A 20091-nucleotide genomic window follows, 5' to 3' on the forward strand; every position below is an offset into this window, starting at 1 on the left:
AAATAAGCATACTATTTTAACCACGTTTGATTTTGTGCCAAATGTGCCTGTTGAAACTGGTCCCCATTAATTGATATATTGATCCGTGATGGAATTACTTTTTAAAAAAAAAAAAATCGCGCTCCATTGCGTGATCACTCCGATTAGCACGGCTGGCTACGTACGGTGCGAAAGAAGTCCAACAGACGTGTATGTACATACAATAAAACACTGAACATCCCATCATCCCACTGGTCAACAACGCCGCCAACCCCCTCCACTTGCACCACCACCACCACGATCACCGCCGTCTCAGTCCACGCCTTCTCCCCCACCCACCCCCCACCGGTAATGCCCCCATGCCGTGATAGAGCCCTAATAATCGGAGCCACATCGTGCCCGTGGCGGATTAACAACAGCAGAAGCTGCTCGGGTAAGGTCAACCGGGCTGGGTTGGTGCTGTTGCTGCTCCTGCTCCTGCGTAAGCTCTAACCCCACCCCCCTCCACCACCACCAACACCCCCACTCCGGTGCCAACATCACCACATGCGCGCCGAACAGAGGGACGTGTTGCCGCTTGCTTGCACCTGCTTATTTGGTGGCGTGTGTCGCAGGTGTAGCAGTCACCGGCACGGAGAGTGGAGCAACGTGTACATTACCCTGCGCGTATTGCGCGTGCGTGCGTGTGTGTGAGATTCATGTCTGGAAGTACGTACCGTGCATCAATTGTGTGTGTGTGTATTTGTGTAACACCCGTGTGTGTGTGTATATATATGTTTATCCGATATACACGTTGTTACGGTATACGCGTGTATGGTATTAAGCTGTGTTTTATGTACACCGTAAACAATCACATCGTATATGTATCGTTCATGACACATGTCTGCATGAAGTGTGTCAGTATATGCAAGGCTTTATATATAGTGCGCGAATGCATGCGTTTTGTGTAGACGTTGATATTACATGTGCGCTTGCAAGTACGTTCCTCGGTGTATGTAACTATATTGCAATTTATGTATACTGTGTGTTTTTTTGGTGTCGTGTTTGCGTATTGTCCTGTAAATGTGTGTTTGTGTGACCGTGTGTACAGCCTCATTCGTGTTGGGGAGCGGTGGCGCAGTGGTTGGCGCACTAAGCTACAAACCCTCCCGTCCACACCGAGTCCGATTCGCGCTCACGGCCAACACCAAGCGCTGATCCTCCTCCCCTAGGTCGACTCGGCCTCAAATGAGTCCCCGGTGACGATGTGTAAGCATCGCCACCGGGGAGACAAAGGCGGTCGGGCGTGGTGCTCGCCCACCCAACCCCCAACCACCCTCGTCCGTGTGTCGCGCCGCACTTATTAGGCGCTCGCTAACAGCACTCGCCCCAACAGTCTGTTACAGGCTACACGGGGGGACCTTTGTATCTGTTGTTGTGTGCACATCATCATCTGTGTGACTGCGCGTGTGTGTTGTGTGGAGTCTGCGTGACGTCGCGCAGGAACGATGTGCAGGGTACCCGCCCATCCGCTTGCTCGGGTGATTAGTACATTCGCTCCGAATTCATCGACAGTATTCGCAAGTGTGTGTGCGTAGTTGAGTGAACCTGTCAGTATATCTGCGCGTGTCCGCGTGCGAGTAATTCTCTCTGCGTCTGTGCCTGAAGGTCTATCTCCTGTTGTCCTCTCTCGCACCGCGGACGTTTTGAAATTAGAACGCGCAGTATTAAAGATACCCTGCCATCTGCTCGGATGACTCGAATGTGTACGGGATTACAACAGCAGCAGCAGCAAGGCTTGCAAGGATAGCTCGCCCTGTTCCCCGAGGAGGAGGATGAGGAGGAGCAGCAGCGTGCATGCATCCCTCTGCAGGGTGTGCAGCCGTGACCTGCAGGTGAGCAATTGTGTGGTGTACCTCGTGGTGTCTGTGAGTGGGTACTCGGACAGGTAAGTAAGTGTGTGGTCAGAGGTGTGAGTGTGTGTGGTTTTGTGTGTGTGTGTGTTGTAGACGATAAGCGTGTATGTGTGAGTTAGGTGAATGTGTGTTTGTGCGATCTGAGTAGTTTGTGAAATGAGAGTGTGTGTGTGTGTGTGCCGCTTGTGTTGTGGCCGAAACGTCGTGATTTTTTGTTATTTTATTTTCACCTACGTGACTTTACCCAATAGAACCAAAGAGTGTGTGTGCATGGTTAGTGTGTACTCTGACAGATGACCGCGTGTGCTTTGGGGGGGGGGGGGTTATTGTGTGTTTAGACAGGTGAGTAGTAAGTGCTTTACCAAACGAGTGTGTGATGTGCGAGGCAAGTGCGTGTGTGGTCAAACAGGTGTGTGTGTGTGAGTGGTTTTACAGGTGATGGGGATGTATGATCTGACAAGTGATTGTGTGGTTCGACAGAAAAAAAATAAGCTTTGCTCTAAAAGGCGAATGTGTGTGGTGTTACAGTTGAGTGCGTATGTTGCGTGCAGATAGGTGAGTGTGTATGTCTTCTTGATAGGTGTGTTTGTGCGATGTGACGCGTGAGCGAGTATGGTCAGACAGGTGAGTGTATCTTATTGATCTGATGAGTGAGCTGATAGGTTAGGGGGGGGGGGGTGTAGGCTGGCAGGTGTTCAAGACACACCGTGTGAATGAGCATATATAAGTCATCAGCTGAAACAGGCAAAAGCAAGCAACGAACACCCACCTGTTGCTTTTGTGCATGTTTTGCCCTCCTATAGTATTTATAGAAACTAAATTGGGGCTTGGAAGGTGTGAAATAGCATTGACATGCGGTGGTGTAATTATCATTACTTGGTCTCACATAATTGCCAAAATACTGTTACACCATTTACATACTGTAGTAGTATTGAAGATGTGTTACATGGTAGCTATGTTTTTTTTTACCGTATTATGTTCACGTAATGGTGAAAGTGAAATGATCTCCACGTTAAGATGAGCACGGGGCAGTGGTTATCTCCAATTGAGAGTTCTTAGCCAGTGGGAATTAAACAAAAATCCACATTCATATGGCAGGCATCATTGTCTCCATCGGACAAGCACAGATCCATATGCTCGACTCTAGTATCTTACGCATTCTACCTCTAAAATCCTCCAGTCCCAATATCACTTCGTCATATAAAGGGCACAATTTGTATAGACCAGCATGGCTACAAATGAACACTGGCATGTTCTGCGCTGCACCGTATTGCCAAACTCGCATTCGACCAAGTTTGCATTAGTCTTTGTCAAAACCCGTTGAAGTCCAGAAAGCAGTTGTCCTTTTGCAAAGATCATCGATCATTTAATAATAATAATTATAGGGTTTTCCCCCTTTTTTCTGGCAACAAAACTGAAACCTTTTTTTACAAGGATTCATGTCTGCATTAACCACAATACCTGCAGTCAAAATGCAAACAAAAAAAACATACTATGATAATATATGCAAAAAAGGCGTACAGCTTTGAACTTTGAGCTGTACGCCTTTTGGCGTCATCTGGTCGAGCACCAATTGGGTCGAGGCTCAAAAGAAAGCCGTCCCTTGGTGTGGACCAATCAGTTTCAAGGACAATGCATCATATATTATCATAGTATGTTTTTTTGTGTGCATTTTGACTGCAGGTATTGTGGTTAATGCAGACATGAATCCTTGTAAAAAGGTTTTAGTTTTGTTGCCAGAAAAAAAAGTGGAAAAACCCAATTATTACATTTTGGTACTTGCAAAGGAGGGCTAATGATGTAGATGCTCATCATTGATCATTGTTGTGTGTTTAGGCACAGTCGATAAGTCACCGTGCAAAGAAGGCGAGCTGACATCTCTCAGTCTGATTAGAAAATATCACAACATTCAAGCTAAACTCACACCGTTAATAATTTACAGCATCACGCAATATGATTTAGATTATACGGAATAGGTGATGTGTTGATAGGTCGTTATTTTCGTGAATGACTTATTGATTGGTTAATTACTGTAATTGATCACCAGCAGTCAGTGCAACTCGTTGTGAACCGAGTGAGAATCGGCTTAAGAGTCGAACCTCTCCAAGCTAGTACGACTGTTAACGGGATGTCGGCGACTTTGCATATCAGTAAATAATGCATAATTGATAATAATAAAACTGGACCAATCAATTTCAAGGACAATGCATATATTATCATAGTATGTTTTTTGTTTGCATTTTGACTGCAGGTATTGTGGTTAATGCAGACATGAATCCTTGTAAAAAGGTTTCAGTTTTGTTGCCAGAAAAAAGGGGAAAAACCCTATTATTATATTTTGGTAGTGGCAAAGGAGGCCTAAGAATGCATAATTGCTTAAGTTGAATGGCACTTACACGTCATAAACAACTAATAATTACATCTAAATGTTCACAATTAATATATTTACGATTTAATCCCACATCAAATCGCTACAACACTGTAATCTCAGCCTTCATCCGCCATCAGCCATAAAACGGTCTCCCTGCTCATTCTTCTTTATATGGCTGATATTAATATAGAGCAACAACATTTAGGTGCTTGAGCCAGATAAATGCTTCAGGGGTAAATTAAGTGGTGTAATCGCTGTGACGATACCTCCATCCTTCATATTTGTGATTGGGCATTGAGTCGTTATTTGTTCCACGTTATGCTCTGGGTGACCACAATGATTGTCATGGGGTCCATCTCCTTTTGAAGCCCTGAGCCGGGGGCCCGTCTTGTAATAGAATGACTGCTGATTTGTATTCGTAGTGCTTTAGTTTTATCTGGGAAAACTTCACCTTAACATTGGGGAAATTTTGCTGAGGGTGTCAGCTTATTCCTTAGTAAGTGTCCTTGATTATTGGAGGAAATCGGAGATCCCAGAGAAAACCCAGACATGTGACGGAATACTGTTAAAAAAAATCAACGCAGGTCAAAATCCTAGTTAGTCTCCTGCCACATAATGATTACCTTGTAACCCTGAAAATTTGAAAGGCTGAAGAAATTATGTAATCTGCACAATCCACAAAACTCACCTCCAAAGCAGTGGCTTACAGGCGTGTACCACAACAACACGTGCTGTCATTCATGGGATGAGCACGCATCTCAAATGGTCATTACACTTGCACGTGTATTTGTGTATCTTTGTGCACGTAGGGAAGCGGTAGTGTAGCGTGGGGAGCAGTAGTGTAGCCATTATCGCGCTGCGCTATGAACCTGGTGACCCGAGTTCGAATCCCGCTCACGGCCAACACCAGTGATGATTATATGAACCGGTCCTGGGCCTCCCCTAGGTCGACTCATTCTCAAAATGAGTACCTAGTGCGGTGTGTAAACATCGCCACTGGGGAGACAAAGGCGGCCGGGCATAGTGTTGGCCACCCACCCCCTCGTGTGCTGTGCTGACCTTCATAGGTGCTCGCTAACAGCACTTGCCCCAACAGTCTGTTAAGGCTCTGTTTATGTGCACGTATGTGTGTGGTGGCGTCCCGCTCGTGGATAATAACAGTGGCGAATTATCGAACCGGTCCTGGGCCTTCCCTTCATCAACTCAGCCTTCAATGAAGACCTGGTACCGTATTTGAACATAAGCAGTCGGGAGACAAAGGGGACCAGGCGTGGCGTAGGCCATACCACTCCCTCGTGCTGTGCCAGCCTTTGTAGCTTCTCACTAACAGCATGTGGCTGTTAAAGGCTATACAGGAGATCTTTGTACGTGTCTGTGTATTTGTGTGTTGGCATATATTTGTACTGTGCGTGTGTGGCAATTTGCATACCCTATAATCATCAGCTTCTGCATAGGAGGAGGCCATGCTGTTTAATGTGAAATTGCTTGCTAAGGTTTAATCCGCGTCTATATAAACCAATGACCATTGATTTACAGCAGATGTGCAGCGTGGGTGTAGGTAGATAAATACATAAACATTGCTTGTGATTATAATGGTTAAGAGTACTATTACTGTGTTATGTATTGACTCGTAATTATGTCAATATCTAGTTTTAGGCCAGATTGATCTTAAATTGTTGACATTTTTTGTAAATTTAAATCCAGATTGCGGGTTGTCAGCCTGTCCTCCGTTGTTTACAAAGATTGTATTTTTGAGAGGCTGGTACACTCCATGGAAATGTGGAATTTCCACCACTGGCTTGGTGCCACCAATGGTTGTGACCACTGTCCTACATTTGTTTGTTTGCAATAAGAAACCCAAAAAATATACATTTTAAAAGGAGTCAAAAAGTTCAGGCTAAGAATACTCGACTCATTTTGTTGTAATAATAGTTTACCTCAGCAGATGACAAATAAGATTTCTGGAGTGTAGAGAAAGCCTCATTTGAAAGGTTTATATAGTTACAAATATAAGTAGTTTGTAACCTGGAGCTTTAAAGGAGTTGGTCTCAAATATGCATATGGGCTGTGAATATGTAAGGGGCCATCCATAAATGATGTCACACACCTAGGGAGGGTCAGACATTTATGACGATGTGTGACGGGGGGGGGGGGTTGAGAAATGTGACGTCACGTAAAAATGCGCAACTTTTAATAAATATAGACAACACGTTCTATTTAATTAATTAGACTTTTTAATGTTTTCTCCTACAACATCAGAGTACATCGGCACATTAAATACGCACTACAATGACAATAGTTTAAAGCGATTTGAAGTATGTTTTATATTTCTTTTGGGGGGGGGGGGGCAGAGCTTTGTGACGTCATATTTGAGGGGGGGCTGACTTTTTGTGACGCCGTGTGACGATGGGGGGGGTCAAAAATCGTCCAAAATCGCGTGACGTCATTTATGGACGACCCCTAATCACTATAAATGTGCACAAAGTTTATCAATGAAATGCAAAGTAGGAGTTTGATAAAAACTTACCTGCATTATAGTAAATGCTGTGACTAAAGTGTGTGTGTTGAGGTCTTGAACTATACTTATGTAATATCCAAATGAGATTACACTGTTCACTCGCGATCGATCGGCAGTGAAGTCAATGTGACAACTTTTTCCAGGCTATGTGCAAGTTGAGGCAATGCAGATGATAAACGGCTCAAGTATTATCATTCAAAAGACCGAGATGACTACCAGATTCACCAATTAGCCTCCCTACTCTGCCAATTCACTTTGTTTTATTCACCCAGCATTGTGTTTGTTTGTGTCGCTCTAGGGGCCTCTATTTGTTGGAAGCAGAGTAGCCTCATGCCCAGTGGCATTATTTATGCACCTCTATTCCTCATGCTTATGCAATGACGTGTTAATTGTTCTCCTTGGTAGTGAACATGCTGGTGGATGTCTCACCGTGGCATCGGGTGATGCAGCACAAACAGAGGCACTTCCAGTCGTATGTCTTGACTCGGTAATGTCCCGTCACAGATGACACTTGCTTGGCTACACAATATAATATGAAAACACAGCTCAAAGGGAGCCTCCTGGCAAATATTGTCTCTAACATACGAGCAGAACGTGTGGTCAAGCTGAGCAGTTCAGGCTTCTGCTGAGCTCCATCAGGCGGGCTCTGCCATTGAATGAGCACGAGGAGAGGTGGCACATCTCGCCACACGCTCTCAGGTTACTTGAGGAATGCGCACCACGACCCAGACACGAATTTCCCAAATGCTCCTAGCGAGCTGTTTAAAGAAATCTTGACTTAAAGCTTTCGTGACTGCAGGAATTCACATTATTGGGTCTTTCGGGAAAGTCACGTAGATAGATTCAAAGAAAATAACAAAAAATAATAAAAAAAAACTATGACGTTTCGATCACAACACAAGCGGTCGTCTTCAGGAAAAGGGGGATTAGCTTCCAAGGCAAACCGTTTATAAGGGTTTGAAATGGGCGTAGCCCAAATATCAGCAGCCAATGATAATGTAAGTGGTGGGCAGCCAACCCGACGGTGGTTGGTTTTCCACCAATCAAAGGGCTGCCAGGTGAAAACTAGCATGTTAATGAGAGATTAGCATGTTAATGAGAGATTAGCATGTTAATGGAAGATCGCAGAGCCGCAACCAAGAGGTCGGCACGTGAAGTAGCTGTGCTAGTGTGAACCCTGCAAAAGCGCAAGTTTGAAATGGGCATAAAGCACAACTAACATCGGAAGGTGGTAAAGTGGTAACATCATAGCCAATTATGACTTAAACTGGTTGATAAAGGTCCTTCCAATGATTGCTCAGTTTATACCCATCTTCTCGGTTGAAATTGTGTCTGTTTCTATATATATGGATGGCTTCATGAACGAATCTTTGTTGATAGCCAGTGGGCTTACAAAGTACCTTCATCTTAGAAAAATAAATTTCGTGTGAGCCCACCGCATTAAAACAATGATCAGCCACAGCTGACATGTTGGTCCTACCGTGTTTCAGATCTGCCTTATGTTCACGAACACGGTCCAAGACATGTTGCTTAGTTTCTTCAATGTAACGACTGCCGCAGACACAGCTTAGTTTGTAGATGCTGGGGTATTGCATGGCAGGGATCACATCCTTCACAGATGGGATCAGATGACGAATTGTATGTACTGTGTTAAATCGAACCTGGATCTTGTGTTTGCTCATGATTTTGGAAGTATTTTTAACCGGTTGATAATGTCCCCAACCATTTGAAAAAAAACATCTGAGGACCCAATCAAAACCATCACCTTGCCATACATAGCAGGGGTCACTAAAAATATTTCCAAAATCATGAGCAAACACAAGATCCAGGTTCGATTTAACACAGTACATAATATTTATGATCTGATCCCATCTGGGAAAGATGTGATCCCTGACATGCAATAGTCCGGCGTCTACAAACTAAGCTGTGTCTGCGGCAGTAGTTACATTGGGGACACTAAGCGACATGTCTCGGACCGTGTTCGTGAAGATAAGGTAGATCTGATACACGGGCGGACCAATATCTTGGCCGTGGCTGATCATTGTTTTAATGTGGTGGCCTCACATGACATTGATTTCTCTAAGACGAAGGTACTTTGCAAGCCCACTGGCTATCAACAAAGATTCGTTCATGAAGCCATCCATATATAGAGACAGACACAATTTCAATCGAGAAGATGGGTACAAACTGAGCAATCATTGTAAGGACGTTATCAACCAGTTTAAGTCATAACTAGCTATGATGTTCCCATCCTACCACCTTCTGATATTAGTTGTGCTTTACGCTCATTTCAAACTTGCGCTTTCACAGGGTTCACACTAGCACAGCCTCCGACCTCTTGGTTGCGGCTCTTCGATCTGCCATCAACATGTTAATCTCTCATTAACATGCTAATCTCTCTTTAACATGCTAATTTTCACCTGGCAGCCCTTTGATTGGTGAAAAACCAACCACCGTCGGGTTGGCTGCCTACCACTTACATTATCATTGGCTGCTGACATTTGGGCTACGCCCATTTCAAACCCTTATTAACAGTTTAACTTGGAAGCTAATCCCCCTTTTCCTGAAGACGACCGCTTGTGTTGCAATCTAAACGTCGTAGTTTTATGTTATTTTTTTGTTATTTTCTTTGAACCTATCTACGTGACTTTACCGAAAGACCCAAGAATATGTTTAAATAAATCTCCAGCCAAGCAGATTTATGATGTTTGGACTTGGACTTGATGGCACCAAAGTCATCTCCATCACCACCTCACTACCAACAGCCCTCACCCCTGTTGTTATTGTTGTGAGCCATTTTAACAATCTCATCCCCAATTGGCTAAATCTTTGGAACTGAAAAACTCTTGCCTGGTCTCCAAGATGCTTCAGTTAAGACTCCTAACCCATCCTGACCTCTGACCTCATATACCAACATAACACAATACACATCCCTGTCCTTTACCGATCTCCATTGCCAATGGGGCAAGGTATTCACAGTCCACTACACATGCCTGCATGCCACTTATCGTTTCCACTTGAAGAAACTTAACAGGAATTCCAATTACATATGCATGTATCTAAAATAACCCAGTGATAATGACAAAAAGTGTGATTCTGTGCTAAGTTGCACAGCAAATACACGAAATGTTAAGGTAGTTTACTAGAAAATTGTATTTGTCACCTTACATCGTTGGTGTAACATTGACTTAACAGCAGTGCATTTCATCTCGGGCTTTAGCACAGAGTGAATGCACTCTATAGCACAGTTCTGTCACCTCGTCTTATTCATCAGTACCTTGATGCTGATTATTTTAATCCTCAACATCTTCATGATCTGTCGTTATCATCACCCACACACATGAACTGCTGTATGGTCTGGTGAGAGCACATTGAGAGAAAATAAGTATAATTTTCAGTCGAGACCTGGGATGCAAAGCAATGAATGTTTGGTACAACAATGCAGAAAAAAAACTAATGCAATAATACCACAGTATGTAATGGAACTAGCTTTACTACCCGGCTTCACCTGGGACTTGGATTCACAACGCCCGGCCGCCTTTGTCTCCCCTGTGACGATGTTCACACACCACACCAGTTACTCGTTTGAGGCTGATTCGACCTAGGGGAGGCCCAGGACCGGTTCAAATAATCGTCACCGGTTGTGGCCGTGAGCGGGAATCGAACTCAGGTCGCCGGGTTCGTAGCGCAGCGCGCGAATCGCTACGCAGTCGCTGCCCCCCCCCCCCCCACACACACACAGGATAAAGACAAAGATCCCCCGTGTAGCCTGTGAGACTGTAGGGGGCAAGTGCTATTATCGAGCACCTCTGAAGGCCGGCACGGCACACGAGGGGGTGGGTGGCCAGCACCACTATCAACTCCCCCACCTACATCCTGGCTCGTTTTCTGTATGAAATCCTGCGGACTTTCACTGGAAAAACCACCTCTGCGGTACAAAATTCTACTCACCTGGTATCGACAATCACGGGTATTTCCCTGTCCCCAGATGACCTGCTTGTCAGTTTTGATGTAGTTTCCTTATTCACCAAAGTTCCTGTACCTGACACCATCGCAATCATTGTAGACTTGGTTCATCAAGGACTAAACACTGAGGTACCTCCCCTGGTGAGACACTGCTTAACCAATACATACTTCACTTGGAATGGAACTTTCTACAAACAAACTGAGGGCACCCCAATGGGCTTCCCCCTATCTCCAGTTGTAGTCAACATTTTCATGGAGAAATTTGAGACTGACACCATCCAGACTGCCACTCTGCGCCCAACCTTATGGAAGAGGTACGTGGATGACACTTTTGTCATCTGGCCACATGGCCGGCCTGCTCTAGACCAATTCCTCGACCACATCAATTCCATACACCCAGCCATCAGATTTTCCATGGAAGTCGAAAAAGATGGCAGGCTACCTTTTTTGGATGTCCTAATAAAAAAGAGACCTGATGGTTCAATGAGCCACTCTGTCTACAGGAAAGCTACCCATACGGATGCTTACCTGAAACCGGATTCCCACCATCATCCATCTCAGAAGAATTCCCTCATCAAGACTGCACCATAGAGCCCAATGCATATCCGATCAGGAACACATAGCCAGTGAACTCAAGCACGTACACCAAGCTCTTAAGGCTAATGGTTACTCCGACTACACAATCTGCAAAGCAATCACTGCAACCATGAAGAAGGACCCTCTTGAGGAGCCATTCAAAACCATCACTTTACCTTACATTGCGGGAATCACAAAAAAGATCTCCAAAATCTTGAATTAACACAAGATCCAGGTCCGATTCAACACATTACATAAAATCCGTGATCTGGTCCGTCTGTAAAAGATGTGATTCCGGACATACAGTACCCTGGCATCTACAAACTAAGTTGCCTCTGTGGTAGTAGTTACATTAGAGAAACCAAACGACATGTCTCGGACCGTATCCGTGAACACAAAGCAGACCTAAAACACGGTAGGACCAACACCTCGACCGTGACAAATCACTGTTATAATTCAGTAGGCTCACATGACATTGACTTCTCCAAGACAGAGGTTCTCTGCAAGCCATCTGGCTACCATGAGAGATTCGTTCATGAGGCTATCCACATATACAAACACAGAGACAATTTCAACCGACAAGATGGATTCTGGCTTAGCAATCATTGGAAGGATTTGATAAACCATTTCGGGTCTTAATTGATTGTTCACGCTTACGGTGGTTTTCAGACCGCATCCATTATTTTCGCCTCCCCCCTCCTCTTTTCCGAACATAGATGGACTCGTCCATCTGAATAACTGCCAAATCGCTCTCCGTGGTGCTAACGTTAAAAAAAAACGCCACGTTTTTCAAATTTTCTTGCTGTGGTTTTCACACCTGATGATTGCTTGTGTTGCAGTCAAAACGTCGTGAGAATTTTATTGTTTTATATTTTTATTATTTTATTGTTTCCCTTCTACGTGACTTTACCGAAACAACCAAGAATATGAATCCCTGCAGTCACGAAAGCTTTAAATCAAAAATTTCATATAATCCTATTCTTTTCATATATTTCACAAATGGTTCCTTGATAAAGTCAAACAGATTAATCACAACAAGCAATATTCTCTGGAAAGTTTTTTGTTATTATCTCAGCTCAAAGATGTTCATTATCAATATTTTCGAGTGGTAATTGTGCAGTGACAGTTTTGGACCAGTTTTGTGTTATCAACTCTCATCGGCAAACTATTGTCTGGTACGCAATTGCCAAAGCATTAAATGATAATGTGATTCAACATTATTTTGCAAGGAAAGCCTCACTGGGTCTCAGATTCCATTAATTTCAACGTGGTAGGAGCCCCGAGAACCTGGAGCTTAACCCATGTATAACAGCGGATAACACTCAAAACACACACAGTTGGATAAGGAACCCACTTGCTGTACTGCCATCTTACCACCTCACAGCTCGAAAGGTTGAGAGTCTCACAGCACATGGTGTTCTACGTGTGATCCATCAACCCTGCCTCCGAAACCCCACATTGCAGGCATGCCGATATGATACATTGATTAATAATACCAAGTGACAACATGAACACATGAGCGCCCCTGCTTGAAAACGCCAGTTCGCACCGAATATTATTTATTTTCAGCCAGTATATTTGCCCTCTTTGGATTTCCGTTGGATATGAATTATCAGGATCCTGTAATTAAAATATGCTATGCTGTAGAGTACTGGACTTGCAGTCAGAGGTCAACCAAGAATATCACCCTTTTTGGGGCTGATAAAATTAGTGTTACTCTCTGACAAGTCCACGTTAGTGGGACTGGTCCCAGCCATAGTAATATGGAATTTTCACCAATATCTCGGGACCCCTTTGAACATGAAGAAACTTTGTATATTATAGTTAAATATGCATATTTGCTATATAACTTTTATGAGTTCCACCACAAACTAAAAAATGCATAATATGGTTAAAGCTACGTGTAAAATGTGTTCCTTATTGTTATTAAGAACAACCTCCTGTCTCATTGTAGCTACGTACTTTAATCAAAATAATATTATTCCGTTCTTGCATGGTCAGCAAGTACCATCAAATCTGTACATGGAGATGAGTTCTCAATAATGATTGGCAATTGAAAATGTCTAACTGAATGAATACTTAGGAACACAATTGGCTTCACCGATTGCAAATCAGATATTGGCACATCCTGATAAGTCACTAAGTTAGAATCCGTTTATTGCAAACTAAATTACATGCTTGTACATTCGCACCATTTTTCTATATTTATACTTGTTTACACAGGAAATATTTACTGAGTCTCAAGACTCTTTTTGAGGAGGGACCTGCCAAGTATTTTACGGTAGGAGGTGATGTTGCAATGTGCAATCCCAATAGCAGGTAATTTTTGAGCATTTGGTACATATGGCCAATTCAAGTTACATTGCGTATATATATTTTTTACTGTTGGAAGAAACCGGAGAACCTGAAAGAAACGCATGCAGAATAGGGTGAAAACATACAATCTTCACGCAAAAATGTGCCCCAGTCGGAAATCAAACCCAGTTCCTTCTTTCTGTGAGGCACACGTGTTACGACTGCATCACCCTGTTTATTTTTGGGTGTTTTTCCTGTGTATAGCACTGTTTATTTTCACAGTTTGCATTCGGAACATTCTGCCTCTTTTTCACCAGCCGGATGAAACGATTGCCTCGTTGGTCATAAATGATTTGTGTTTCATACTTTTTGATCAATAAATATTTTGAAAAAATCCTGCTACTGGTGGGAACAAAACTTAAATGTACAATCATCAAAGTGTGATTCTTATTGATCCCATAGTACAAAATGTATCCATATATAAAATAAACGTTTAATTTACCAGATATTTAATTCATGTTCTACTTTCCCATCATCCTGATTGAGAAGGACATTGGCGCTGATGGTGTCCTGCTAAGAAAATGCTAGAATGAAACAGAGGATTTTACTGTCTGCAATCATATACTCTGCCCTTAATAACAATAAAACTATTTACTGAGGAAAGCCTCACTGATTAAACGTAAACTTTTGTTCTAACGGGTACTGCTCGGGATATGCTTGGCAACATTCTCTATGAATTTTTGGTATAATGGGAGAAAACTGAAGTGACCACAGGATGCCCGTGCATGCGAGGAGAACGCAAATAAAAATGTGTCGATCGGCAACCTACTCGCTCTGCTGCCTCCCACAAGCACCACCGTGTTTACCTGCAGGCAGATATCGCTGATAAACGATTGCTCCATCTCAGACTGCTCGTCCACCTCTAGGTAGCTTGATTATGTGTGTGTGCCACTCCACCTACCACCCTAGTTGCCCTCTGGTAGCTTCCAGATTCTGAAACTGGGAACCACTAATCAAGGTTTCCAGTGTAAGGCATCTCCAAGCTAAGTGTTTTACATGAGATCTATAAAATGCTAAGGGGTCCATGAAGGCAATGGAGTGGTATTTAGATTGGTTACACAGTCGTATGATTGCTCTGCTGGAATTAGCCTGTGCTCGAGTTGTAAATGTGAGCTATTACTTTTTCGTACATAACGATGCAACACTAATAACAATAATGGGGGGGGGGGGGGGGGGGGGGGGCGGGCAGAGCTATTGCTGGCAGCAGTGTGGCATCTTCACTCGAAAAACCGCCAGGAACCCCTCTGGCCTATATAGCACACTCTGGCAACTGCAGACGAGTGTCCACAGCCATTTCCCCTTCATCTTGCGAGCAGCCGTGGCAGCAGCATAGCTGGATTTGGCCGAATAAAGATCCATTAGCACTTTTATGATGGTCTTTCTGTGCAATGAACAGTGACTGAGCTGAGAGCCAGAAACCATCTAACTCATTACACGAGGGGTAAGCCCAGTGCCGTAACCCTGGATCTCAGAGGTGCTGGCTCAGTTATCTGATAAGGGCATGAGTCTTTTGGGCCACAGCTACCTCACAATGCGTCATGGTTTTACAACCTCTGCTTATAGTGTCAGTGGAATCTGATTTTTTCAAACGTATCAAAAATTATTTAGTTGCTCGCTACGGATAGATGGTTGTTTCGTATTGTCAAATACTGTTGTATTTAAAAAAAATTGCGATGATTGGATTTATCCATGTTCATAGATCCCAGCCAGGTGGCTTTGTTGCCAAACGCTCAATAATCTTGTATCAGTGTACCCTCATGGCGGTTTTATTTTATTTGTTACATCTCACAACCAAATTTCGTGGCGCGACGTTATATTCCTCACCTTGTATACGGGAGGTTGTGGGTTTGATCCCAACCCTAACTTCTCCCCGTGGTCGCGTGGATTTTTTTGATCTGGGTCCTCCGATTTTTCCCTCCACATTTAGAAAAAAGCGCTTAAATTATTTGGCTGTTATACATTTTCACGTGATAAACCACTTCGTTGAGCTATCGTTTGTGGTCAGGTCAATTCTGAAAAATAAATAATAGCTTAGGGGGCTTTACCTGGTTAAATAAAACAAAGAGTTTAGTGTTAGTATATTTATGTATTCATAATTTTTTTGTGATTTGCTTACCTTTCCTATACTTTGCATTGTATTGTTTGTTGTAACTTTGTGACCTGCCGCTACTGGACATCTGTAAAAAAGAGCTTCATAGCTCATCGGATTTCTCCAGGATACATACAATTGTGATTCTCATATTCGCCTGAAGATATACCAGCATACATCAAAACGAATCGATTCTTAGATGCACATTGTGAGCAAATCCACACATTGAATTATTCCCTGAATTATGCTGAAAACACATTGAAAAAATGTAAATTCAAATCCTGATTAGGGATCTATTAAGTTATCCCTTCATTATTGATAATATTACCACCTTTGTGGGAAGTCAACATTGTTCATCGTATAGAGAGATTGGCTCCTGCAATAGGATTGTGGATTTTTCACCACTGGATCAGAACACTCAGTGGAGATCAGCACTGCCCCAGTGCTCATTTGAGCAGGAATGTATTTTACTTTTTTCTAGTACAAGTTGTGCTGGTGCTGTCAGCCTCACAATGAAGCTCTATCCTATTGTGAGCCGATGATCAAAGCTCTCTGATAGTGGTGCAGTGCTCTGAACTCACACCACGTGTTAGTGTTCCTTGATGTACAATCAATTTATCTGTTTGTCTTTGCAAAAAAAACACTTTTAGTGTTGCGACTGGGCAACAGCTATGGGTTCCAGCAGAAAGAAGCAATGGCGAGGACTGGTGGCAGCAGTGGATATCCCTAAATCCAGTCATACCTGGCTTTGCTGGCATGCAATACAATATTGATACATGTATTACCAGCAAAGCCAGGTATGACTGGATGAAGTCATACATAGGGTGGAAGTTACAGTATTGTTGAATTAAGCCTGCAACGGATTTGAACATGTTGTGGAATTGAAGCGTTAACCCTAGAAAATCCAAGTTGTTGGATAATTTCTCTGCCTGGAACTGCACCCCTAAGTTAACTATGTACCTTTAAAATGTTTCTCAAGCAATCACAAGGTACACCCCTTCGTCCCATCAGATAATCAGAATCAGATCAGAAAGGGTTTTATTCGCCATGAAAGTTCATGCCGACACGGAATTTACTTTGGCAGGATGGTGCATACATTCAACATATAGGAATCTAAAATCTTAAATAAGTTTTAAACAAGTCTTACTATAATAAAGGTTAAAAGCCTAATTAACACCAAGGGGCTGAAGTATATAAAATTGAATAAAATCGAATATAAAATAGCTTTAAGATATAATTTAAAAATACAAAAATACAAATAGGTTAACATAGTTAATATCGGCAAGGTGTCATTATGTAGATAAAATGTTAAAATCAGTGTAAGCCCTTGGCCTTGTTTAACAGGCCAGTAGCAGATGGGAAGAAACTGTTTTTATGGCGTGAGGTTTTGGTCCTGATGGACCGAAGCCTTCTGTCGGAGGGGAGTAGCTGAAACAGAGAGTGTCCAGGGTGGGAGGAATCGGCCATAATCTTCCTCGCTCGCCTCATGGTCCTTGTCGTGTGCAGGTCCTCGAGGGTTGGTAGATTGCAGGCAATTACCTTCTCAGCAGTGTGGATGATACGCTGCAGTCTGCTCTTGTTCTTGGCAGTGGCAGCAGCGTACCAGACGATTATGGAGGAGGTGAGGATGGATTCAATGATTGCTGTATAGAATTGCACCATCATTGTCTTTGGCAAGTTGAATTTCTTCAGCTGCCGTAGAAAGTACATCCTCTGTTGAGCTCTCTTGGTGAGGGAGCTGATGTTCAGTTCCCACTTGAGGTCCCGGGAGAGAATAGTGCACAGGAAGCGGAAGGACTCTACAATTTTGACTGGGGAGTCTAACAGGGTGATGGGGGTTTAGAGCATTTAGCTCTAAGTTGTTCTGGCTACACCAGGTCACCAGGTTGTCAGCTTCCCACCTATAGTCAGACTCATCCCCACCAGAGATCAGCCCAATGAGGGTGGTGTCGTCCGCAAACTTCAAGAGTTTGACGGACAGATGATTGGAGGTGCAGCTGTTGGTATACAGGGAGAAGAGCAGTGGGGAAAGGACGCAGCCCTGAGGAGTTCCGGTGCTGATGGACCTGGAGTCAGAGACTTGTGTTCCCAGCTTAACGCACTGCTTCCTGTCAGACAGGAAGTCTGTGATCCACCTGCAGGTGGAATAGGGCAAGTTCAGCTGGAAGAGCTTGTCCTGAAGCAGGGCAGGGATGATGGTGTTGAAGGCAGAGCTGAAGTCCACAAACAGGATCCTAGCGTAGGATGCTGGGGCGTCCAAATGCTGTAGGGTGAAGTGGAGGGCAATGTTAACTGCGTCGTCCACAGACCTGTTGGCTCTGTAGGCAAACTGAAGGGGGTCCAGGAGAGGGTCTGTGATGGCTTTGAGGTGTGCCAGGACCAGGTGCTCAAAAGACTTCATTACCACAGATGTAAGGGCGACCGGTCTGTAATCATTTAGTCCTGTTGGCCTTAGCTTTTTGGGCACAGGGATGATAGTGGAGGACTTGAGACAGACTGGTACATGGCATGTCTCCAGGGAGGTGTTAAAGATGTTGGTGAACACCGGAGACAGCTGGTCAGCGCAGTGCCTGAGGGTGGCTGGAGAGACAGAGTCCGGCCCAGCTGCTTTGCTTGGATTCTGTCTCTTGAAAAGTCTATTAACTTATCCCTCCTTTAAGGAGAGAGTCGTCTCCCTAGTATGGGTGGGGGATGGGGACTCTTGGGTGGGAAGGGGTAGTTCAGGACAGTCCAATTATCTTTCAAATCTGCAGTAGAACTCGTTCAGGTCGTTGGCCAGGCGGGAGTCGTTAGTGGTGTTTGGAGCTCTGGGCTTGTAGTTAGTGATCTGCCTGAGCCCTCTCCAGACAGAAGCAGAATCGTTAGTAGAGAATTGGTGTTTTAGTCTCTCTGAGTACAGTCGTTTAGCCTCTCTCACCGCTTTGCTTAACCTGTTCTTCGACTCCTTGAATCTGTCTCTATCCCCACTCCTAAATGCTTCCTCCTTCTCCAACCTCAACCTTCTGAGCTTTGCTGAGAACCAAGGCTTGTTGTTGTTAAAGTTCACCCTGGTACGTGTTGGGATACAGCATTCCTCACAGAAGCTGATGTAGGACGTCACAGCCTCTGTGAGTTCATCCAGACTATTGGTAGCAGTCGTGAACATATCACAGTCAGTACAGTCTAAGCACGCCCGCAAATCTTCCACAGCCTCACTGGTCCACTGTTTAGATGTCCTCACAGCAGGTTTACAGAGTTTTAGTTTCTGCCTGTATGCAGGAATCAGGTGGACCATGGCATGGTCAGAGTGTCCTAGTGCTACTCGGGGGATGGCGTGGTAGGCTCTACTGACTGTAGTGTAGCAGTGATCCAGAGTGTTCCCTTCTCTGGTTGGGCATTTAATGAATTGTATGTATTTGGGGAGTTCGTGGCTGAGATTACCTTTGTTAAAGTCGCCAAGTGCGATAACCAACGAATCTGGATTTGCTTGCTCCACACTCAGAATCTGATCGGCGAGCATGCGTTGGGCCTCTTTAACCTGAGGACACGGCGGCAAATAAACTCCGACCAAAATGAGCGACGCAAACTCGCGAGGCGAGTAAAACGGTTGACAGGTTATAAAAATTGATTCAAGGAGTGGAGAACAATGTTGCAGAATCACTGTGATATCTACACACCAGCCACTGTTAATGTAAAAACAAATACCACCGCCTTTCGTCTTGCCGGAGAGTGCTATGTCACGATCCGATCTTACAAGATGGAATCCTGCTAGTTGTAGCGAAGTGTCCGGAATCAAATCACACAGCCATGTCTCCGTGAAGCCCAAAACAGAAGATGAAAGAAAGTCTCTGTTTTTCACCATCAGTAGCTGAAGTTCGTCCATTTTGTTGCACAGTGAATGTACGTTTGAGAGGAAAAAGCTCGGAAGCACTGTTCGTATCCCGCGTCTGCGTAGCCGTACAAGAGCCCCCGACCGTTTACCCCTTGGGTGGCGTTTCGCTGCTTGAGCAAAGCCTAGCGCGGCATTGACTAGCATGCCTACTAATTCTGCTGCTGGAAGCAGAAAAGTAGGAATTAAATCCACAGGAGTTGTTTCCCTGATATTTAAAAGTTCGTCTCTTGTTAGAGAACTCCGAAAATATTGGCAAAACACTGAATTAACAGACAAAACTAAACAAAACAGGGCGCATCGACCGGCTGAGGCTACCATCATCGGCGCCATCTTCTCACAAGCACGGGTGTGCTGAACAGCAGGACTCTCTCACCTGCACTGGTGTGATGAACAGTAGGCCTCTCTCACCAACACGGGTGTGATGAACAGCAGGCCCCTCTCACCAGCACGGGTGTGATGAACAGCAGGCCC

The 20091-nt window shown here is 44.1% G+C and overlaps 1 protein-coding gene across 7 annotated transcripts in view; it reads left to right on the plus strand.

Moving 5' to 3' along the window:
- Nucleotides 1–306: 306 nt before the first annotated feature.
- The window catches only part of LOC116945437 (leucine-rich repeat-containing protein 3-like), a 48218-nt gene continuing 28433 nt past the window's right edge, over nt 307–20091 (plus strand). The window contains exons 1-2 of one of the 7 annotated variants that reach the window (XM_032959759.2): nt 307–412; nt 1675–1853. The gene's annotated coding sequence lies outside the window, so the exon portion shown is untranslated. The other 6 variants (XM_032959776.2, XM_032959802.2, XM_032959751.2 and 3 more) reach the window with 6 other exon arrangements.

The sequence above is a fragment of the Petromyzon marinus genome, chromosome 2, assembly GCF_048934315.1.
Source record: "Petromyzon marinus isolate PM22_M1 ecotype Great Lakes invasive population chromosome 2, UKy_Petmar_22M1.pri1.0, whole genome shotgun sequence".
In the NCBI taxonomy this organism is placed as follows: Eukaryota; Metazoa; Chordata; class Hyperoartia; order Petromyzontiformes; family Petromyzontidae; genus Petromyzon; species Petromyzon marinus.